The sequence below is a fragment of the Onychomys torridus genome, chromosome 6 (assembly GCF_903995425.1).
Source record: "Onychomys torridus chromosome 6, mOncTor1.1, whole genome shotgun sequence".
In the NCBI taxonomy this organism is placed as follows: Eukaryota; Metazoa; Chordata; class Mammalia; order Rodentia; family Cricetidae; genus Onychomys; species Onychomys torridus.
This window is the reverse complement of record NC_050448.1, coordinates 106,825,829-106,850,306: the sequence shown is the minus strand read 5'-3', so window position 1 is coordinate 106,850,306 and position 24,478 is coordinate 106,825,829. Positions and strand designations below refer to the sequence as shown.

Genomic DNA, 24,478 nt, shown 5'->3' with positions numbered 1-24,478 from the left:
ACTGATGGTCTTATTTCATACTGCTCTTCCAGCTGAAGAGTTTTTGGTTTGTTTTTTTTTAAAGCAAGTTAATATTTAATTTGCTGTTGTTAGTTTCATTTTTAAATCAAGCTGGTTGACTTCTGAACCTGCAGAGAAACTCAGGAACACCTGTAAGTAGGCTGTTTCACCCTGTTCTGAGTTTCTTTTTCCCAGAGCTTAGTAAAAAGTCCTAGGAGGTATTCGGAAGGATCTGAAACATTTGTTCTGAAATCTACACCACTGAGGCGTGGGGAGGGGGCTGTGGCCTCCAGGAAGCAGAAGACCCAAGGTGATTGCCAGGCCCTGGGCCAGCTCTGCTACTCCCCTCACATGCTGAGATAATGGAGATCCTGATACTGCCTGTGACTTACAGTTCAGTAGACTACAACCCAAGTATTATGGGGTCAAAAAGCAGGGGGTTTGGGAGCTGGGAGGAAGCAAGAAATGACTGAGCAATGCTGGTCTGCCTTCCTAGTGGCGGACTGATGGTTCTTGAGTTGGGTTTCTCCCTACATTCTTCCGTGGCTGAGCAACTATGCAGATATCTTGTTTTACCTAATAAAATAGTATTGACAAATTAACTTAAATAATGTAAAACAGATTTATTGAAAGGTATATGAAGGGTAAGTTAGCTCAACCAAGATTTACTCCCCCCCCCCAACTTTTTTTTTGATTTTTCGAGACAGGGTTTCTCTGTGTAGCTTTAGAGCCTGTCCTGTGCTGAAGACCAGGCTGGCCTTTGAACTCACAGAGATCCACCTGCCTCTGCCTCCTGAGTGCTGGGGTTGAAGGTGTGTGCCACCACCCAGTTGATTTATTTCCTTAACAAAGCCCTAAGGTAGAGCTTTAAATGGATTACCATTGTGTGTCAGTATCCCCACATCCTGTTTTCCCTCATATTAGAAGTAATGTTAAGAAGGATTTAGAAAAATGGGCAGAGTAAACCTATCGCCCTGAAAATCACTTAACATTGTACCTTCCTGTTTTTTCCCATGTGCCCATGTAACAGCAGGTGCTAATGTGTGTTGAGATGAGCTGATTTCTATAACTGCTCCCCACTACAGCCTTGTGAGGTGGCGCTCTTTTGTGTATGGGTGTTTTGCTTTCATGAATGTCTGTGCACCGCAGGTATGCAGTGCCCATGGAGGCCAGAAAGAGGAAGAAGGACCCCATAGAATTTAGAGTTACAGATAGTTGTGAGCCTGCATGTAGGTGCCGGGAAGCAAACCCAGGTCCTCTGGAAGAGCAGCCAGTGCTCTTAACCTCTGATCCATCTCTCCAGCCCCAAGGTAGACATTCTCTAACTTTGTGTAGGGGAGAAAGGGATCTGTAGCAGTTACTTCACTTCTCAAAGTTGCACAACTGGAAAGCTATTCTCTTCAAAACTAGGTTTATTTTCTACAGATTCTAACTTTCCCCCAAACTCAATTATAAACATCTCTTATGTCACTAAAAAGATTCTCATATAACAGGCATCATGTTTAGTTTTCTGAACCAATCTCATATTGTGGGACACCAAAGTATGTTTCCAGTTTTCACTGTTTCTAAAGATTTCTTTCATTTTAATTACGTGTATGTATGTGGGTCTGTATGGGGTATATGCATGTGAGTACTGATGCCCTCAGAGGCCAAAGGCATCAAATCCCCCTGGACCTAGAGTTTGAGATGGTTGTGAGCCTCCCAATGTGGGTGCTAGCAGTCACACTTGGTATACCCACTCTTAACTGCCGAACCCACAGTTCCGCTGTTTTTTAACAGCTTTGCATTAAACATTGATATATAACATGGTTATTTTTCAGTTGCTTTGCTTTTTAAAAAGTGAAATCTATTTAACTTAGCTGTTTTCTCAAAGGGCCATTTTTAGAATTAGAAAAATGTTCTCTTGTTTATTTTTGAATCTTTACTGAAGATCAAACCCAAGGGCTTGCAACACGTGCTTTTATTATCAACACACATCCCTAGTCCCTCTCCTTTCTTTTATATCTCATTTGCATGTTCCTTAAAGCTTTCAGCTTGAGGATCAGCCTTGGCTGAGCTGCCCAGCAGGGTACTGGTTCTTTACTCTGGGGATTATCTGACGAAAAGAGAACATTCCAGCTTTCTGAGAGTATTATTTGTGTTTTTATTCTTAGTCATGAAGCTAACCTTATTTTTTTAAGGAAACAGCAGAGAAGAACCGTGTTAATTTTGCCAGGCAGCTCTGAAAAAGAAATTTTATTTCTGCAGTTACACCAGTGAGATAACAGTAAATATTTTCAGATAGTTTTTTTTGTTTTTCGAGATAGGGTTTCTCTGTGTAGCTTTGCGCCTTTCTTGGAACTCATTCTGTAGTCCAGGCTGGCTTCAAACTCAAAAAGATCCGCCTGCCTCTACCTCCTGAGTTCTGGGATTAAAGGTGTGCGCCACCACCGCCCGGCCAGATAGTATATTTATATTATTATAATTAGTATATTAGCTTTAGGATAAATTGCATCAATCTTTTTTATCTATCTATCTGTCTGTCTGTCTGTCTGTCTGTCTATCCATCCATCCATCCATCCATCCATCCATCCATCCATCCATCTATTTATATTTTTGAGACAGGGTTTCACTATGTAGCTCTGGGTGTTCTAGAACTCACTATTTAGCCCAGATGATCCTTTAACTCAGAGATCCACCTACCTCTGCTTCCTGAGTGCTGGGATTAAGTAGGTCACTTTTTCAAAAAGTTTATGTGTCATCCGTATGACATTGCCAGGTTGACTTAATGAAAATGCAAGACATGTCCATTGTTTTCATTGTGAGTACAGTACATCTCTTCATATAAAGATTCTCAGGTTTTACAAGTGTGCTAAGCCTCAGTTGCTACTGAATCAAGTTTTCAGTGTTGCCTTGGGCTTCTATTTTCATTTCTAATTCCGATTACTATAAACCTATGTTAGCCCAGCGTGGTGCTACACACTCTTAGTCCCAGCTGTGAGTTCAAGGCAAGCCTTGCTTTCATAGTGAGTTCCAGGTTAACTTTGGCTACATAGTGAAACCCGGTCTCAAAAAAATTAATTATTAGTTGATTTATCCGTATGGTTTTGTAAAGCATATTAGGATGTAAGGAGCGTGGAGTTCAGCCTCTTTTCGATACCTAGTTCAGTTCAGTTCAGTAAATACTTTCTGCTGTGGCCTGTGACTCATAGAAACTTTAAAGGGACGGTAAATAGAATTCAAGTGTAAAGGGATACTGCATGTGGGGTTTCCCTTTGCCCAACCTTTACCATTTGCTTATAACAACTTGAAATGTCGCCTTCTAATTTGTTTATATAAGTTGTATTTAAATTGATATCACAGAATTTTTTAAGCCAAAACTTTATGCACATTCTTTCTTTTAAAGACTTATTTTTAGCCCAGTGGTGATGGTGGCGGCACACCTTTAATCCGGGCACTTGGGAGGCAGAGGCAGGCTGATCTTTGTGAGTTCAAGGCCAGCCTGTTCTACAGATGGAGATCCAGGAAACTCCATAAAGAAACCCTGTCTTGAAAAACCAAAAAAAAAAAAGACATTTTTTATTTTTACCTGTGTATGTGTCAGATCCCCTGGATCTAGTTACAGGCAGTTGTGTGTCGCTCATTATAGGTGCTGGGAATTGAACTCAGGTCCTCTGGAAAAGAAGCAAGTACTCTTAACCACTGAGCCATGTCTTTGAATACTATTTTTGTACACATTCTTTATTTTATTATGTTTTTTGTTTGTTTTGTTTGGAGACAGGGTTTCTCTGTGTAGTGTTATCTGTCCTGGAACTCACTCTGTAAACCAGACTGGCCTTGAACTCAAGAGATTTTCCTTCCTCTGCCTCCTGAGTCCTAGGTTTAAAGGTGTGTGCCTCCATCACCTGACCAAGATAAGTAGATATGTAAAGAATGACAAGAATTAAAATTCTTAGAAAGCTTTTCCATACTGAAGGGAGAGATAGCCTTGAGGCGGGGAAGAGGAGAAAGAAGAGATGGTACTGTGTCAAAGGAAGGTTCTGCATCCCTCCTTAGGGTAGTACCCCGCCCTGGCCTGCTGGAGTTTCCTCTTCCTATTGGGCCTGGTCTAGCAGAGGGATGAAGGGGTCACAGAGTTCTCCACTCCATCGACTACAGAGAATCTTGCTGGGAAGGCAGCTGTTGACAAGGTGTGCCTCCGCGCTACCTTGACACCAGAGACTTTAGCAGTCGTGAAGGACTAGGTTAGGGTCAGTCTGCTCTAAGGCTGACAGGTGTGAGAGGGAGAGCTCTATTGAGGGCTAGGGAAGAGTCAAAAGTAGAAAAAGAGGTCAGGGACCATTAATCAGCTGGGTTGCCACAGCGGCCAGTCCCCAGAAGGAAGTGGGGACCTACCAAGAAGGTGCACATTAGTTAAGTGTGGAGTCTTGGAAAAAGAGAGGCCAAATGACTGTGTTGGCTGCAAGCCTGGCCACCTGGAAGACAGAGATGCCATGGCAAAACAGAGAAGGTTAAATAATAGTAGATACTGAAGTACTACTGAGATCCCCTGAAGTGATGTTGTATCTCCAGATAATGCTACAAAATAGGAGTTGCCATCGCCACTGTGGAAGTGGAGGAGCCGGAGCCGGGCATTTTAGCAAGACTCAGGAACCAAAAGCTGCAGACAGGGGAGTGGAAGAAGCAGGGATTTGAAGGCAGCGACACACACACACACACACACACACACACACACACACACACACCGCCCCCACTCTCCTCCCAGCTCCCTGTCCTCTCTTCAGTAGCTTCAGAGATGTGTTGGGTTTAGAGAACCATATTCTGACGTAGGACTGTTCTCTAGAACCTCCTAGAACGGGTTCTCCGCTCTCAGTGCCTAAGGCCATGAAGCTGTGCCCAAAGTGCGCCCTGCTAGGCTTTGGCTGGGCTAAGCTTTGGCTGGCAGCCCAGAGTGTGTTGCTGAGGAACCCTGCTCGCTGATGGTAACTTTAAAGAACTCCCTCCACTTCCTGCCTGTGAAATGGGAATGACATAGAATTTATGTCAGAGGGTAATCATGTGAATTATGTGACCCAATGTGTAGAAGCCATTTGAGGAATGCTTGCTTGCTGTTCTTTTTTTTTTCTTTCTTCTTTCTTTCTTTTTTTATTTATATAGAAACTACATTTCTAATTTAAACAGAGGTTTCGATCCTATTGCCTCAAAAACTGAATATCTCTCACCAAGGTAGATCGATTCTTCTGTGACATAGCTTGTCCGAGCTGATGGAGTCTGAGTCCAGGTCCCCACTGTCCCTTCCCCTTGGGTGTTAAAGTACGATGAGTGATGGGGGTGGTGCACCTCGGTTGAATGGAAGTGCTTCTGTGGATGCTGGGACAGCAGAGAAACCCAGGCACAATATGCTTGCCCTCCCCTGCCGATATGCAGATGGGGGAAGTCAGCGTCTATCACAGCTGGTGCCAGCCCCTCTCAGTGCATTGCCTTCTGGGAAATACTGTACCATGGGCACCACTGTCCCTGAAACTGCAAGGCCATTAAGAATCACAAACCCTACTGTCCTCGAGATGCTGTGTCTTTAGGAGGCCACAGACAGCTGTTCAACAGCTGTTCTACTGTCTTCTGTGAGTTCCATTTGCTCAGCAGCAGGTTCTTTAACCGTCCTGGTGGACTGCCCCTCTTCTAGCAAGCTTAATGGTAACCCAGGGTGGTGTTTTGGTAAATTAGTGTATGGGCCACCTCTGGGAAAATGCCGTGCATTTTTCAAAGAATGGAGATTGGCGAGTTATAAGCAACAATCAGGAACATTTAAAAAATGAACAAAAATGTACAGTTCTTACTAGGTCCCAGGGTTTGTTCTCAGTCCTTAGAACTGGTGTTCATCGACTCCTAAGACAAGTCAGTATGATTATTTTCTCATCATTTCATTTCACACGTGTGTGCATGGTCTCTGTGTGTGTGTGCGTGTGTGTGTGTGTGTGTGTGTGTGTGTGTGTGTGTGTGTGTGTAGCTCAGAGGACCATTTTGTGGAGTCAGTTATTTCCTCTCACCTTTTTGTGGGTTCCAGAAATCAAACTCAGTCATCATGGCCGGGCTATCCCGAGGCATCCTGGGTCATCTAGATGCACAGTTTTGTCATGGGAGCCTCGTGAGCTCACAGGAGAAGCAGGTTAGAATAAGGTAGTGGGCACCATTAGAACAATTCCAGTAGCCACAGCTGGCCTTAAAAGTGGAAGGAGACCAGGAGTCAAGTACACATATCGTCTATAGAAGTTTTATTCGGCAAAGAAAGGGGCTCTCCTCCCACCCCATGCCTCCACTCCGGAGGCAAATAGCTCTGTTTGCACCTTGGCTGTAGTTCATTGAGACGTCTCATCTCCAGAATGCCCAGGAAAGAGATGTCTTAAGCCATTAAATGCGTTGTAACTTGTGTGGGCAGCAATAGGAAGCTCTTGCAGAAGTACTCCAAAAGATTGCTTTTTTGTTTGTTTAAGATTTGTTTTATTTTGTGTGTATCTGTGTTTGGCTTGCATGTATGCCTGCACCATATGTGTGCATGTCGGAAGAGGGTGTCAGATTCCCCTGGAACTGGAGTTATGAGTGGATGCTGGGAATTGAACCCAGGTCCTCAGCAAGAAGTGCTCTTAATTGCTGAGCCATCTCTCCAGCCCCTAGACTGCTGTTTGTCTCCATTCAATCTCCTGAAGGAGCCGCAGCAGCTTATGGGGGCTGAAGGTAGGCCCATGGCGTTCAATCTCCAGTACTATAAAAATACATAAATAAGTAAGTGATAATATCTTGGGAATTGTCCTTCCATCTCCAGTACTACAGAAATACATAAATAAAATAAGTAAGTGATATTATCTTGGGAATTGTCCTGGCTTAAGAAATAAAATTGCAGCTGGGAGGTGGTGGCACACACCTTTAATCCCAGGGAGGCAGAGGCAGGCAGATCTCTGTGAGTTCAAGGTTAGCCTGGTCTACAGTGCGAGTTCCAGGACAGGCTCCAAAACTGCACAGAGAAACACTGTGGCGGGGAGGGGGGTCGGAGTTGCTGGGCATGGTGGTATATGCCAGCACTGGGGAGGAGGCAGGGCCAAGTGGATGTCTGTGGCTTTGAGGCTAGCCTAGACCACATGGTGAATTCCAGGCCAACTTGAGTTACACAGTAAGACCCTGTCTCAAAACCAAAAACAAACAAACAAAAAGACAGGGATAGCATAGGACTCTGGTAATTTCTAAAACAGCTGTAAAAGCAGTTTTGCTAGCAATAAAGAAACTGGATAATAGAGACATATAAAAAAATTTGTGAACTTGAGAACCACAGAGATAGGTCTTTCTATATTTTTAGTTTTTTTCTATGTATGCACATGCTGGGGGTAGGGTGGGGGTAGCAACCAGAGGTCTGTGTTGGTGCCTTCAATCACTGTTCACTGTGTTTTCTGAGATGGCGGTGTCTCTCACTGATCCTGAGGCTCGCCAGTTTGGCCTTGTTCTCCACCTGCAAGCCCTGAGATCTTGTCTTTTCTACTTCCCTGGCCCTGGGATCACAAAGGCCAGGCCAGGCTTTCTTATGCAGATGCTGGCGGCTGTAACTGAGCCAGTTCTGCAACCTGCTACATTTTCAGGTCTTATCAAATCCATTCCCATTAAATTTAGAGTCACTGTTAGTTTAGGGTATGTGTGTGTGTCCATGTGCATAAAAGATGAGGTGATTTGGGGGAAATCTTCATATAGAGGGACGTTTTGGTTTGTTCTCTAAAACACTTCTGTTGAATTTTCTCAGCCTTTACTGTTTAGTTCAGAGACAGCTTGCCCTGCTTAGGGGTTTAGAGCCCTGTAGGAAGTCTTGGTTAATAGTTGGCTTCTTCCTGGGACTAGCTCTAGGGTTAGGTTTCCTTTGCTATAATGAAACGCACAGTCTAATCCATTTATAAAGAACAAAGTTTTGCTTTGGCTTCCCATTTCAGAGGTCTCGCTTTGTGAGGACCTGTTGCTTTGGGCTGGTGGTGTTGAGGCACTCTGTGGTAGAGGATGTAGAAAGCAGCAACTCACTTCATGGTCAGGAATCGAAGGAGGGTGGAGGTGGGGCTGCCGTCTTTACCACCCACTCCAGATCCCGCTGACAGTAACTCCAAGGACTCCTCACTGGACCTCACCTCATGAAACTTCCACAGCTTCCCTGGAGCACCTCTGTGGAAACCAAGCCTTAACACGGGACCTTTGGGAAGCAAGCATTCAGTATCCACCATAGCAGAATGAGGCTATCTTTAGACATAGAAGAAACTAACTTTTATAGTTTCTTGACTTGATCTAGGCATTGGATGGGTGGCTGTTCTGTCTCATGTCACTGATAAATTAAAAGATTGATACTATCCCTTTTTTTTGTTTGTTTGTTTGTTTTTCTCTGTAGCTTTGCGCCTTTCCTGGATCTCGCTCTGTAGACCAGGCTGGCCTTGAACTCACAAAGATCCGCCGGGATTAAAGTCATGTGCCACCACCGCCCAGCTGGGCATCTCTTATTAAATTGGATTTTATTATTTCTTCTGGATGAACTGCTGCAATCAGTTGTGTCCAGGCTTGCAAAAACCAGACCCTAGACCAAGGTAGTGACTACCCCCTGGGTGTAGCACAAGACCCCAGGGCTGACCAATGGAAATAAACTGTGAGCCAGCCACAGTAGCCACACATGCAACTCAAGTGCCCCAACAGCCACAGTATGTAAAGTAAGAGGAAGTTGGTGAAATTAGTTTGAACAGCCTTTTATATATAACCCAGTATGTCAAAATATAACATTACCCACTATAGTCAATCGAAAAGCTTTTAATTTTTACATTTTCCCTAGCTCTTTGAAGGGTGGTATATACTTTACACTCATACCAGTACACAACATTAACTTGAGTCTAACAGCTACTGTACTGTGCAAGGCAGCTGAATTCAGCTCGCCTTAGGGAGTCTGCCCGCATCTACAAATAACCTAAATACTTGTCTCTTTTATGTTGGCGACAAACTATCTGGGATCTAAGCACTTCAAGAGAGTTTGTTTGTTTGTTTGTTTATAGCTCACAGCTTCTGAGGTCCAAGAGGATAGGAATATTTCTGTCCCTTTCCCTTCTTGGAGTCAGGACCTCACTATATGGCTTAGGATGGCCTTGAACATGACGTGCTTTTGTGTTAGTCTCCCAAGCACCGGGCTTTACAGATACCTGCCACCTCATCTGGTAGAATATTGTATTTTTTTTAAAAAAGTATATCATCTACTCAGTGAGTAGAAAAACAGAAAGCTGGTTTTGGTCTCTTGTTAATGTGACTGACTAGCCAAAGGTACACTGAAATGACCCCACAGGACGGAGCCATATGAAATTCCTCAGCTCACCTGGCAGTTGACTGTCGCTCTGTCCTTTCCCTGTTTAGAGCTGCAATTGTGTCTCGTTGCCTATCGTGACAGTTTGGGAAGCATAGCCACATTAGAATATGGACCAGAGAAATCATTACTTAATATCAAATATTGGTCTACCCGGAAGTGGTAAGATCAGGAGGTAAGCCGTGGCATAGTAGAGCTGGAGAGAGAGGGTGGACGTGGGAGTAACTAAGGATTCATTCACTGCTCTCGGTTGGTTCTCGGGAGAAATTACCTGGGATTTCATAAGTGCTTGGAGTGTAGTGACTAATGGAGTTCTTTTCAGTTCCTTCTAAAGTTGATGCCTTCTACACCATCTTTTGAGTACCTGCTGTGTGCTGGATCTCCCCCTACACACACACACACACACACACACACACACACACACACACACACACACACACACACACACAATGTTGTGGCTTTCCATATGCTAGACAAGTGCTCTACCACTGAGCTAGATCCTCAGCTTTTTTAATTCCTTAGGCTCTCACTTGGTGGCCCAGGCTAGTGTCAAACTCAAGATTGGCGTGTCTCAATGCCGGGATTGCAGGTGTGCCCATCATGCCCAGCTTTAAGCGTCTTTCTCCATCCCAGGATGCAGCAGGGAACGTGAGTCAAGATTTCTCCTCGAATGCAGCAGAGTCTGTGTGTGTGTTGAGAAGCCAGGTTCTCAGAGGGATTGACAGGGCGATAAGCAAGTGAAGCTGATAAGAAAAGCCACTTAGATTTGGACTGGTTCTCCGAAGGAATTAGAGAGCGGTGGAGGGGCCTGTGCCTGCAACGGGACTGGGTTTGTCAGAAGAGGTCAGGATCTCAAGGCTCAGCAGAGGGCATTGTGCCCACCTGCCTATGGAGTAGGGCAGGAGATGCAAGGGATAGGAGACCAGCTGTAGTGTATAAGGAGTGGGAGTTGGGGAGGGGGGTTGGAGGGAAGGGAGAGATGGAGAGACAGAGACGGCTGGCTGGCCGGCCGGCCAGCAGGGTCTGCTAGTGGATAGGTCTTGCATTTTTGCTAAGAAGTAAGATGATGCTGATGATGATTCCAAATGCCACAAGAAAGCAACAGGAAATACATAAGGAAAAAGGAAGGAGTGACTTGTATTTGTGGCATAGCCTCCTAGCTGCTGGCAGAGAGTGGCATGAACTCCAATATGAAGCAATTGGAGCGTTCTATGGGAAAATGATGTGGCTTGGAGTAGGGGATGGTATTGGAGATGGAAAATGGCAGGTGAGTTTGTGAGTTGTGGGTGTATAGGTGGGGTGTATAAACACAAACTAGTAGGAGATTCTTCAGTGGGTGGGAGTGGTGTCATGGCTGGCATTTCTGTTTGGTAATTAGCTAGTTTTAATTGGCCATCAGTGGAGACAACAGGACGGTTGTAAGAATCACGTGGGGAGATTTCTGTGAACAGGGAACTCCTGACGCATAGCAAAGTGAGTAGGTCAAGGTGGACAACAGAGCCATCAGGCAGGCAAGGGGCAGACCAGGAAGGCCATGTTGCAGATGCAGTTGACTGTTGAAGAGAGGGTGGGGTAATCAGCTGTGTTGCAAGTTGTAGGTGAGTTGAGTAAGATGGGAACACAACCACCATTGGGTTTAGCAATGCGTGTGGTGGGTAGGGGTTATTGTAGAGCAGTTTTGGAGGTGGGATTTAAAACACAAATGCATTTGCCTCCAGTATGGAAAACTTCTCTTTTTCTCTTCACTGCCTGGGCTATGGATGCTCTTGTCCCAAAGCTTCTGGATCTTTCTGTCACTCTACTACCATACAGCAAATGCAGGACCAGGCTGTATGTACCCTCTCCCATCACTCTGGTGTTCTCCTTCTGGCCACCTGCCACCAGTCCCCTCTGTCTTGCCTGGACTTAGGCTGTCTTTTGTCCAAGATGACAGCTCTCTCCTCATCTCTTTCCAGTGTGTTTCATTCGCATCCCAAACATGTGTGGGCATTTTCACTGAAACCTTATGAAAACCATTTGCCCATTTCAAAAGTCTCATTCCCCTACCCCAATTTCTCTGTGTTTGACACAATTCTTTTTTTTTTTTAATTTATTTATTTATTATGTATACAGAAGAGGGTGCCAGATCTCATTGCAGATGGTTGTGGGCCACCATGTGGGTGCTGGGAATTGAACTCATGACCTCTGGAAGAGCATTCAGTGCTCTGCTGTGGGATGGGCTGTATGTCAAATGTGTTGCTCTGATTGGTTAAAATAAATAAAGTGCTGATTGGCCAGTAGCCAGGCAGGAAGGATAGGGTAGGCGGGACAAGGGGAAGAGAATTCTGGGAAGTGAAGGCTGAGGCAGAGAGATGCTGCCAGCCATTGCCGTGACAAGGAAGATGTAAGGCACCGGTAAGCCACGAGCCACATGGCAATTTATAGATTAATAGAAATGGGTTAATTTAAGATAGAAGAAGTAGATAACAAGAAGCCTGCCATGCCATACAGTTTGTAAGCAATATAAGTTTCTGTGTGTTTACTTGGTTGGGTCTGAGCGTCTATGGGCCTGGTGGGTGAGAAAGATTTGTCCTGACTGTGGGCAAGGCAGGAAAACTCTAACTACAGTGCTCTTAACCTCTGAGCCATCTCTCCAGCCTGACACAATTCTTTTATTTGGCATTTTCATCAGAATCTTGCTAATGTAGCCCAGGCTGGCCTCCACCTCCAAAATGCTGAGGTTACATATGTGAGCCACCATAACCAGAATTACTATTTTTGTTTTTTGGAACCAGGTCCCCCTGTTACCCAAGCTAGCTTTGAACCCTTGGTCCTCCTGTCTCTGCCTTCTGAATGCTGGGATTATAACCATTCATCACTATGTATGGCTAGCCTCACCTTTTTTCAAAGGTTTATGTGTCCCAATATACTCTTAAGTATCTTGAGTCCGAGAAGGTCTGTGATTCACTGCCTAGATAGGAGGTGACCACAGCATGTCACAAGCTTCTATTTGGAAAGCCCCCTGTTTTTATTTTCTCTTTTGGTTGTTACTTTTCTCACCACTGTGTGGTATATTTGCTTTTTTTTTTTTGTTTTTTCCTTTCTGCCCAATCACCTTGTTTTTCTCTTCATTATCCTCCTTTGTAGCACCCCAATTATACTAGTTGCTATGGAGACAGTAAATGTACTCTAAGTGGATATTCCTTTAGGTAGAGAGATGGGGCGGGGAGGGGGGAACCTTGTTTTTCTGCAAATGTTTCCTAGTAACAGAAATAATTAACTTTACGTCAGATTAAGATATAGAAACCGCTGTGTGAGATTTACTTACATTTTATGAAAGATTGGCTTCGTTGTTGTTTTGGTTTTCGAGACAGGGTTTCTCTGTGTTACCCATGACTGTCCTGGAACTCACTGTGTAGACCAGGCTAGCCTCAGATTCACAGAGATCCATCTGCCTTTGCTTCCAGAGTGCTGAGATTAAAGGCATGTGCCAGGATGCCAGACTTGAATTATCTTTCAAATGATACACTTGAAAACCTCTTGCTCACTCTAGGGCATGGACTACTGTCCTCTCCCATACTGCCCCCCCATCTCAATTTGCATGCTTTAATTTTTATTAAAACCTGTTCTTAGTAAACTCCAATTTTCCTCCATAAACAGAAGGACCTTGGATCCTTGCTTTCACTAAAGTTACTTGTGGATAGTCTAAGGGTTGAGCACATACTCGTGGTTAAAGCTGGGTTTGCATCCTAAGACTAGTTTAATCGTTTCAATGTGGAGTTGAAAAGAAGAAATTCCCTTTAAAAGTCACTTGCCCCCCCCCCCCATTTTTAATTTAAGAGTATCCACAAAGAGAGCTCATCCAGGATTTAACACACAGAGCCATGGGGTGTGCCTTCCCCATTCATATAAGCTCTTCAGTGTTGCCCATCATCGCTCAGCCCTGGATTTGGAAGCGGAAGTGGAAAGTGTGGTGATGGTTTCAAGTTGCCATAGACACATTTGTCAACAGGACCTGTTAGCCCGGGATGTCATGGCAACAGGAGATTGGCGGTGGAGCCCTGAGGCCAGTCCTCAGGTTAGCCTCCCTCTAAGGCTGCCTGTGCCTGAGAAGGGGCCCCATGGTCTTCCATACTGTGGGCTAGGATTGAAGAGTAAATTCACTGTGCCCCGAATGCTGCTTTTAAAGGGCATTCAGGATAGCCTACTACTACGTTCCGTGTATAATTTGTTGCTGTGAATGTGGTTCCTAGAGGCCACAAGAAAGGTCTTCGAAGATGAATTGTTTGTATTTGAAATTATAGTGTAGGGCTTGCATGGAATTTTGAAACCTGCTGAGAATTAGCTTCGGGTACGTGACTGTCATTTCTGTAGATACATTTCTGTCTGATAGTCTGAGTACAAGATGTGGACTGTTGCCAGGCGGCATTGGCCTTTAATCCCAGCACTCGGGAGGCAGAGCCAGGCAGATCTCTGTGAGTTTGAGGCCAGCCTGGTTTACAGAGCGAGATCCAGGACAGGCACCAAAACTACACAGAGAAACCCTATCTTGGAAACAAAACAAAACAAAACGAAGAAATGTGGACTATGTATTTAGAAGGAATATAGATTGCCAATTTTTAAGAATTCATTAAAATACTCAAGAATCTGTGTCATTGTAGAGATGGGGACATGTAACCATAAAGAAGTGCTTTAAAAATATGAGTGCCTACTCTTATCAAGACATGATTCTTCAATACCGAAAAGAGCAAAAAAAAAAAAAAAAAATATGCAGTCTGTCATTTGAAATAGCATATGTTTCAATGGAATCTAGCTGTCTCCGATGTAGATTAAGTACTCATACTTATTTTGGCTGCTGATTTCTATAGCCATTGGTCTGCTTTGTTAGCTGAGTTGTTGTGAGTTCAAGCCCTTGTGCCCTGACTTACTGGGCTCTGCCACGCATTCTCCCTCAGTATGCTGTCAGACAGACACGTAATGGTGAAGAGCAGAGGAAGGGGTATTCTGTGTTGCCACCTTGCGGAGAAGAACACATTAAGGGGTCCAGTGGCTACCCCAGCTGAGATTGAAATAGAAGATAGGGAGTGTTCATAACTAAGCTGTGCAGCTGCAGCCCTGCCCTGGCCACCCTTGACCACGAGCAGTCTCTCCTGCAAGGTCCTCAGATGACTGGTCAGAACTGTATAATCTCTTTCCAGGAGGCAGGTTCCTGCACTGGCTGGCAGCAGCCTTCAGCCTTTTCTTTCTCTCAGCATGAGATTCCCGAGGAAATTCCAGTTTCTTGGAGACCATTGTGTCAATAGTCTGACAGCCAATGGGGGGGGGGCACAGTGTCTCTTGAACATCCTTATCCCTGCCAGGGTCATCACAATCTGATTTCTGATGGAGGTGGGCATCTGTAAGGATCAATGGCAGGTCATCAGGCTTGGTGACAAACACCTTTACCCAATGAGCCATATCACCAGCCTTACAAGAACGTTCTTACTAGAGGCTGGGGGAATGTAGCCCAGCAACAGAGTACTTGCCTCACGTGCACAAGGCTCTGGGTTCAGTACCTGGCACACCCCACACAAACACATACCCACACACACCCAAGCAACCAGACAAAAAACTAAAATAAGCAAATAGAAACAATGTTCTTTCCAGATAGCCTAAGGTGCTGTTTTGGAAGTTGGTTTCATCCAGTTAATGTTAGGGCCCCCTTATAGGTTCATTGCTAAGCCCCCCCCCCACTCCACCCAACCCCACCCCTATAAACTTACATTGTTTACTGACTGAAGCTGCTCACTTCCGCAGGACTGAGACAGACAGACCCTGCCACTGTGACCCAAAGCATCCCCTGCATGAGGTGTGTGTTGAATATGAAAACCTGCAGAAGGCTGAATTGATGATACAGATACAGATCTAAAGTTTTCAAGTCACAAGATATAACTTGGCCTTGACTACAGTGGTGATTTTATTAATGTTGGACTATATTTAGAAAGTGTGTTTAGAAGCCGTGAGTGCTTTGGATTATAAGGGAAACTTGCATCTGATAATATTTGAGTAAATTGCCATTGTTCTTCAAGGATGTATAACTGGGGGCTGTTTTTCTTACTATTAAAGTATTGCTTTTCAGCTTAAGCCAGTATTTATAATGTTTTGGTTTTGTAAAAAAATTACAGTCATACGTGTTTGCTGAGTTTACAGTCAATCCTGAATACATTAAGCACGTTTATGGACTTTAATTTTAGGAGCAGTGTGGTTCCTTCTCTAGGTGTTGTGGTAAACTGCCTGACAAATAGAACTTAAGGAAGGAAGGAAGGAAGGAAGGAAGGAAGAAAGGAAGGAAGGAAGGAAGGAAAGAAAGAAGGAAGAAGGAAGGAAGAAGGAAGGAAGCAAGGTTGGTTTTATTCAGGCTCATGGTTTTAATGGTAGCTGGTCATTGTAGCTACAGTCAGGAGGCATGTAGAGCCGAACTCTAATGCCAAGGAGTTCTCTTGGTTTGTCCAACATGGCAAGTGTATTTATTAGCTTTGTAAGAATTTGTCCAAAACGTCACCTGATGAGGATATATGGTTTTGTGTTTCAGCATCAATGTGTGAGAGAGCCAGGAGCGTCTCATCCTCCCCAGTGTTGGGTGATGTTGGCTGGTCTGTTTCATTGTTTTAAATGGCAGCCCCCAATGACATACAGTATTGAACGTCGTTTACACTGCTTGGGTGCTATCTGCGTGTGTTCTCTGATGAAATATCTGTTCCGATGTTGTTTGTGGTTGGTTTTGGTTCTTCAGACGTAGCCTTGCTCCATAGCCCAGGCTGAGCTCAAACTTGCATGCACCCTTGAGTTTCAGCTTCCTGCATGCTTAGATAACAGGTTTGTACCACCACACCCAGCGATGTTCAGGTCTTCTGTACTTTTTAACTGGGCTCTTTGTTTTCTTAAGTTGTAAGAATTCTGTGAGCATTGCTATTTTTTAATTAGATTTATTTATTTTATATGTGAATGGTTTGGCTGCATGTCTGTATATGTCCTATGTGTGTGCTTGGTGCCAGTGGGGGTCAGAAGAAGGCATTGGACCCCCAAAGCTAGAGTATACTGACGGTTGTAAACCACCACGTGGGTGCTGGGAATCAAATCTGGATCCTCCGCAGTTGCAAAGAGTGCTCTTAATCATTGAGCTGTCTTTCCAGCATCTGTATTGGGGGTTTAAGTCCTCTGCTAGTTATGTCTTTTTAAAGGAAGAATTCCGCTCACCTGTGAATTGTGCTAATTCTCTTAACTATCTTTTTGCAGACAGAAGTTAATTAAATCCAGCTTACCCACCATTTTCTTTAATTGTTTATGCTTTTGATGTTGTATCTGAAATCTAAAATGTATCCTATTGCCGGATACACGGTCACATAAATATTCTAAGTCAGCACCTATGTGCTTCTGCAATGTGATGCCCAGTGGCTGAAGCAGTTTGTTGGAGACTCTGCAGTATAAGAAATAAGGCTTTCACGATAGACTCATTCTCAGAGGGAGTGCTTCATCTCTGCAGATCCCCTTGACTTCCCTCAACAGATGTTTCTAGATTACAGGGCTGTGTTTTCGTGGGCACAATGTGCTCCCGTCACTTTCCGCTGTACCCAGATGTGTAGTGGGTAGCCATCCCAGCATTGGCCTGGAAGTTCCAACCCCCATAATACAGATGTGCCCAGAACTTTGCAGTGAGGAGGGTTCCATAGTCCTGCGCCATCCATTACAGCAGCCTTAGTGACCATTGGGCACTTGAAATATGGCCAGTGGGACCAAAGGCATGAAGTACGTTTCAGTTAATTCAGCAGCCTCGTGTAGCTTATGGCTGTCTCAGTAAACAGCATGGCAGCAGAAAGTTAGGACAGGTCAGAAAGGCTCCTAGTCCACTCAGCTCCCCGCCTCCTTCAGCGTCCTGGCGAACCTCTCTTAGGAGGTCAGGCAGAATCCTGGGTACTGGGTAAACAGGGTGGACATGCAGCAAGGTTAGGTTCTCTGAGGCCTTCAGAAGTCAAGTGGCTGTCTGAAGGTGACAGAGAACAGTGCCAGAGTCTACTGATGATAATAAAATAGTCTCTGCCCATCCTGTTTCCCTTAGCTCCTGCCTCAGCTCCCAGCATTCACCATTACAAGGTGGTTCACCAATTAGTCTGTTATTCCACGACACCAAAGTGTGATGACCAGAATTAAAGACCGGGAGGCCAGAAGTAGAGCGTTTGCATGTCTGAGCTTCTCGTGCAGTCCTTAGTCCGAGAGAGATGGGAAGAGTGTGTGAACAAACGGTCTGCCTTTGCTGCGAAGAGCGCACATGCACACATTTCTTTGCTCATTTGGAACTGTGATCGTTTACTGTCTGCGAACTTTAAACAAAGATGAATACAGATCGTCTTTACTTTATGACAAGTGTTAGACACCTTGGAGAGGTGAGAGGAAGCCGTGGGGCATTTCCCTTGTGCAAAATCTCATGCCTGGCCTAATGGAGTCTTTATTATCAGATAAAGATTGTTGGAAAATAATATTCTTGAGGATTGTTGGAAAATGATACTCTTGGCATCACACAAAGAAACACCCAAACGCAGCAAAAGTAATGCAGCAAGGCAATTTCATTTTGTAAAAAGGGTATACCACAGCCCTGTTTGGGTTAGCAAGCACATGGGAGTTGGCAGAGGGGAATTCACTTAATTTTTATTCTAATGTAGGTGGAGGCTCCATCTCTGATGCTGAGGGCCCATTCATAATTATGCAAAGGAAGTGAGGGAAAGGGGGAAGGGTCGGGCTGCCCTGGTTCATCAAGTTCCTGGGAATAAAGCAGAGGGCCTTTATGCAAATGAAAGTTTAACCTGGTGGGTGGGGGTGAAAGAAACACACACACACACACACACACACACACACACACACACAAGGTGTGGGAAGCTCTATGGAGTATTGATCTTCGGTGGACTAGCCACATTTGATTAACTGTTTCTCACAAGATAGCATCCAAGATGATTGAAGTCTGTTCACTGATCATGACAGTCATTTATGGCAGGAATGAAGTCCAGAGACCACGTATCTCAACCTCACAACCAGACTACTGGACCCAAAGAAGTGGAATTTTTCCAGGAAGCTCAGTGCTGGGAGAAGGAAAAGGCCCAGCCAGAGGGGAACAACGGTATCCCTGGAAAGACATTTCCCCCAGCTCTAACTTCTCATACCACACTATAGAATGAGCCTGAAGTTTGAACAATGAGAGGTCGTGGGTGGGAGCACGCCTGGACTGAGACATCTTAGATTTGCAGATCTTTTATCTAAACGTTAACCTCACTTCAGGAGCCTAAAGACAAATTTGGGGGGGGGGGGCGGTTCACTAGTTCTCTTTGTCCCTCCTCCCGATGTGGCCTTATTGAGGAAGTCTCCTTTTTCTGCTTTCTACTGTTTTGTAGATGGTTTTAAAAAAAACTAACTTATTATTGTGTGCATGTGTGTGCGTGCAGGATCCCCAGAGGGTGGTGGTAGCTCTCCTGGCACTGGAGTTGGCGGGCAGTTGTGAGCTGTCCGGTGTGGATGCCGGAACAGTCCAGGTATTCTTACCAGGGCTGTAACAGCTGAGCCGTTGCTCCAGCCCCTCTCTGCTTCCCTGATTTGAATTGAACTCTTAATTGGCTTCCTGAGGGCAGATTACAAGTTGTAAGCCCAGTTAAATAATAGTCTCAACCTTCCTTTCTTCCACTGGCCCTTCTCAGATCTAAGGGGTAGGTCCTGGCTGGGTACGAATGACGTGGGGGCTCAGGGTAGAAGCAGTGATTTATGACATCTTTGTGACAGCCCAGTTATGTCCAGTCACGATTGGGACAGCCCATTGGAACTTGAGGGGTACCTGGGCTCTGCCAGCAGGCCTCCTTCAGATCCTGATGAGCCTGTCCACCCCTAGCGTTCACAGCGCCAGGCTGCTGAGCGCATTATGCTGTCTTCCTATTTTATCTTACTCAAGATTCGGTTGCAAGAACTTCAGCTACCCTTAACTCAACTTCTGTTTTTCTCCTTCCCGTTTCCCCCAGTTTTTCCTGGTATTTGAATTCTTATTTCCTGGTGGACAGCAAATAACCCGGAGGTCCGGAGAGCTCAATTTCTTGACTTGCATGTGTTCTCTGATACACATCCTTCCTCCAGAACTTAGGACGTGGAAGAGTTTTCTGTGTGAAGTAAATTTGTATAAATCTGCCATGACGCAGTTTGTTCTGGGATTCCTCTGAAGGAATGTTGGAGCCTTGCAGGGCATAGATGTCTGAGATGGATGTTGTTAAAGCTGTGTTAACTCTGTCATTTACAAGACAGGTTACAGGAACAAAGACCAAACCAAAGCAGTTTCTCCAGAAGCAGCAGACTGTTGTAACGTACCGAGAAGGCCAGAGCAAGGAACATCTCAGAAACCTCACACGCACAAACGACAGAAGAGGGCTGGGAGACTGTGCTGGGGTATGAGTAACTACAGGAAATGGATAGCTCACGAGTCACTGTAGCAGATACAGTTGGGGAAGCGAGACTGAAGCTCTTATCTTCTTGAAGGACTGGATTCAGTCAAGGGGCAGGTTAACAGAAGTTTGTGCAGCAAAGGAGAGGCTAAGAGTGTAAGCCACGGACGACCCAAGAGGGACAGCAGCCCAGTGGGTTCTTCCTGAGGATCTGAAGGTTTTATGAAGGTGCATGAGGTGAGTGTTCGGGCATCCGGGCCCTTTAGGCCCTAAGCACACAAAGTCCTGCCAACTCCTATTGTCACAGGTCAAGGCAACTTGAATTGTAGCTACACATTAGTCTTTCCTCCTATCTGCTCAGCTCAGCTGTCCTACCCAGCTGCTAGCCCTTTTATTTACCTTCCTCTGTTTTAACATTTGTTTTTACCATAATTTAGTTACCAGTGAGAGAGACCTCCATAATGAATGGGAATCTAGAGCCCTCTTTCTTGGTGAGGGCAGTGTTAACCCTGCTGAGATACTTAGCAGCTGTTCACCACACTTATTAACCTACTGGGGTACATACACTACAGGATCCTGTGATCCTCCATTCCAGATTCACTGGCATCACTCTGTCCCCCACCAAAGGTCTCCTTTACCAGAGCAGAGGGGACCTTCACATAGCTCCACCTACAGGCTAACTGAGCTCCACCCACAGACTAAATTTGTTTTCTTCATATGTAGTAATTCTTGCTTGATTCATTTTTCTCTGAGCTTCATTTCTCTTTTCTCTTTTGATTTTAAAAGGCAGGATTATGTAGCCCAGGCTGGCCTTGAGTTTTCAGTGTAGCAGAGGTTGGCCTTTTAACCTTGAACTCCTGGTCCTTCCGCCTCTGCCTTCCAAGTGCTAAGATGGCAGGCATGTGCCACTGTGCCCAGTTTCACCTCCGTTTTCAAAGATGGGGTTTATTTTTACTCAAGTAGGAGTAGTAATCATAGTACATATGTGAGTTGTGCTTTAACTCCATCAACTATCTAATTAAGCTATATTTAATCAGAGATGTAGGCCACCTTGCTACTTGGCGGTATGACCACAAGTGGCATCTTGCTTTAAAGAAAACTTTCAATAAACTATGACTGAATACTTTTATTTCTTCACCAACACCCATCCCCTAATATGTGATGAACACAAGAAAAAATGAGGCTTACTGTGTCTGTCCTCAGTTTATGATGATAATTAGGTAGGCTTATCATAATACACTTCTTGTTATAGAGACTTGTTATAGAAGCTGATATTTGGAAATCTGTCTGGGAAAATTTTGGCCAGTCTTTTTTGTTTGTTTGTTTTTTGTTTTCAAGACAAGGAGCATATCCTGGAACTCGCTCTGTAGACCAGGCTGGGCTCAGACTCACAGAGATCCTCCTGCCTCTGCCTCCCGAGTACTGGGATTAAAGGTGGGCGCCACCACTGCCCAGCCCATCTTTCTTATTCTTTTCTTTTTCTTACTTTTCTTCTTCTGTGGATATGTTAAGTGTTTTTTTTCTTTCTTTTATTATTTATTTTTATTTTATGTGTATCAGTGTTTAGCCTGCATGTATGTCTGTGTGAAGGTGTCAGATCTTGGAGTTGGAGGCAGCAGTGCGGTTAAAGAGCACTGGCTGCTCTTACAGAGGACCCAGGTTCAGTTTCCAACATCCACATCGTGGCTCATAACCATCCAGTTCATAATAACCCCAGTTCCGGGGACTCTGAAATCCTCTTCTGATCAGCACAGGCACCAGGCATGCATGTGGTGCACATACATACATGCAGGCAGAACACTCAAATCCACAAAATAAAATAAAATAACTAAAACAAGGAAAGGGAGCAGGGTAAGGGGAACACCTACCACTGTTCTGTGGCCACGAATATGCCATGAACCTCTTATACCTTGCAATGATACATGGTAAAGGAGTATTTAATTATTCCATTCTCTTTACCACACAGCAGTGTCTTAACTATTACACACTGAAGTTTTTGGATTTTCATTCTTATTAACAATGTCCTGGTTAATATGTTTAGGTAAATTTGGTTCATATTTGTAAAATCTAAGACATGTTTTATTTTGCTGCTGTATAGCAGTTTGATAATTTTTTGTTTTGTTTTGTTTTTGTTTTTCGAGACAGGGTTTCTCTGTAGCTTTGGAGCCTGTCCTGGACTAGCTCTGTAGACCAGGCTGGCCTTGAACTCACAGAGAACCTCCTGCCTCTGCCTCTTGAGTGCTGGGATTACGGGCGTGCACCACCACCGCCTGACGATGATTTTATTTTTTTAGGGCTAATTAATAAGTGAAAAAATAGTAATTTTTTTCCTTTTTTAAAAAAGATTTATTTATTTATTATGTATATAATGTTCTATTTGCATGTGTCCTTGCAGGCCAGAAGAGGGCACCAGATCTCATTACAGGTGGTTGTGATCCACCATGTAGTTACTGGGAATTGAACTCTGGACCTCTGGAAGAGCAATCAGTGCTCTTAACCGCTGAGCCATCTCTCCAGCCCCCAAAATAATAATTTTTAAAATTTGAATTTCTTGGCTCATTAGTCAGGTTAAATACTTTTTTCAGTTCCAGTGTTGAAATATGAAGGTTGTTTTCCTGTCTTTTATGAAGATTTACAGGCATTTGTTAAAATTAAAAGTTTAATTTTCACTGTTACACTGTGGGACCTTTTTACGGCTTCTATTTTTTTCCCTCCATTTTAGAAGTTTGGATGTAGCAACAGCGAGACAGCTCTGTGTCATGGAGGGGAGAGCCAGATTGAGCCAGGCACAGACACTGGAGAGCAGGGTTGTAAGGCATGGGCCTGCAGTCCCTCCTAAAACCTCTCTCTGGGTTTTCAAAATGAAGAGATGATCGGCCTCCTATTCCTGGGATGGTCCAGGAAGTCTGAAGAGGGGCACGGGTGGCCTTTCAAGATATTTTAAATTCCAGAGTCTGTAACTAGGAAACACTCTGAGTTCTTCATACAGTTTTGCCCTGATCACACCTGTCTGTATTAGTGGCTCATCCTTCCTCTTCTTACCTTATCTTTTCTTTAAAAAAAGAAAGAAAACAAAAAGAAAAAGAAATTAAAGTCTCATTATGGAGCCCTGCCTACAATTCACTATGTAGAGACCAGGCTGGCTTTGCACTCGGGAGGCAGAGGCAGGCAGGCCTCTGAGTTGAAGGCTAGCCTGGTCTACAGAGTGAGTTCTAGGACAAAAAAAGGTGTGCTCCTCCATGCCCAGCTCTGCCCTTCTTTGACATCTTCCTACAGGCACATCCCTATACTCTGTCCTGAAGGTTCGCAGAGTCACACTTACCCCATCCCTCTTTACACAGTAAGATGCTGTTACCTCTCCTTTTCTACTCTTTTTCCTTCTGGTTTTTCAAGGCAGGGTTTCTCTGTAGCTTTGGAGCCTGTCCTGGATCTCGCTCTGTAGACCAGGCTGGCCTCGAACTCAAAGAGGTCGCTTGGCTCTGCCTCCCGAGTGCTGGGATTATAAAGAAGGCACGCACCACCACTGCCTGGCTTCCTTTTCACTCTTACCTCAGTGACTTCTGATCTCTTTTGCAAGGGACTGACACCTTTTCTTCCTTTTATTGAGACAGGGCCTCCCTTTGTGGCCAACTCTTGCCAGTGATACCCTTGCCTTGCGTCTCAAGTGCTGGGTTTACAAGCATATGCCACCACGCCCATTTTTAAACATGTGACTCCTAGCATGAGTTAGTGAACAAATACCTAGGTAGAACCATCACTAACTCTGCCAGGCCTTGCATCTAAAAGGCAGTTAAAAGCCTAACAGTGGCTCTTCCCTCATGGCGCGTACAGCCTCACGGAAAGGAAATAAATAAATCTCGTCTAGCAGTTAACTAAATAATTGCTGTGCGAGAACTACACTGATGGAGAGGAAATGAGGGCAGAGTAGAGCAAGTGCAGGGGTTCCCAGAAGGCCACCTTGAGGGACTCAGTTTGTCCGGGGATGCGCAGGGCTAAGTTTGAATGTCGTCCCCACTACAGACTGCTGTACATTGTACCTGCGAGCGGCAAGTAAAATACTCTGCCTGCTTTCTGTAGCAATGTACACATGGACTCAAATGAAGTGAGCTGTCCATTTACACCCTCAGCAGTGTTTACTATCAACACTTTCAAAATAACTAGGAGAGAGTTGGGAGGTTCTGAAAACTACACACACACACACAGAGAGAGAGAGAGAGAGAGAGAGAGAGAGAGAGAGAGAGAGAGAGAGAGAGAGAGAGAGAGAAAGAAAGAAAGGGAGAAGGGACAGGGATTCTGACTAGCCTGATTTGGTCATTGCACACTATCCACATGTATTGAAATACCACACCGTGTTTTCTTTAAAAAAAAAAAAATATGTTCAGTCATTATGTTGTAGTTAAATAGAGAAATTAACATCATTTTACCTTATGAAAAAAATCTTAAATAGCCTCCAGAGCTTATCCACCTAAACTGGGAAAGGCTGACAGACTGGGAGGTGGGCTTACTCCGAACTCTGTGAAGTAGTCATGGGGTTTTGTTATGTCCAGATCTCGGGAGCCCCCAAAAGACCACCACAGAGACCGAATCCCATATGTGAAAGCAAAGAGCCTTTATTTTCAAGCTCTGAGCTTGGTCTGTCTGTCTGCCCAACACAGCGGTGAGAGCAGAGAGCCCTGAGCTCAGGTTGGGGTGAGGGGATTTCCAGGGTTCT

The 24,478-nt window shown here is 44.6% G+C and overlaps 1 protein-coding gene across 4 annotated transcripts in view; it reads left to right on the top strand.

The window, feature by feature from the left end:
- Sgms2 (sphingomyelin synthase 2) overlaps positions 1-24,478 on the top strand; it is an 80,726-nt gene that overhangs the window by 1,975 nt on the left and 54,273 nt on the right. Inside the window, exon 1 of one of the 4 annotated variants that reach the window (XM_036190666.1) lies at positions 100-152. The exons of the other annotated variants lie outside the window; for them this stretch is intronic. The gene's annotated coding sequence lies outside the window, so the exon portion shown is untranslated. Of the gene's footprint in view, positions 1-99; positions 153-24,478 lie in introns of those variants that run through there. 4 annotated transcript variants of the gene reach the window in all.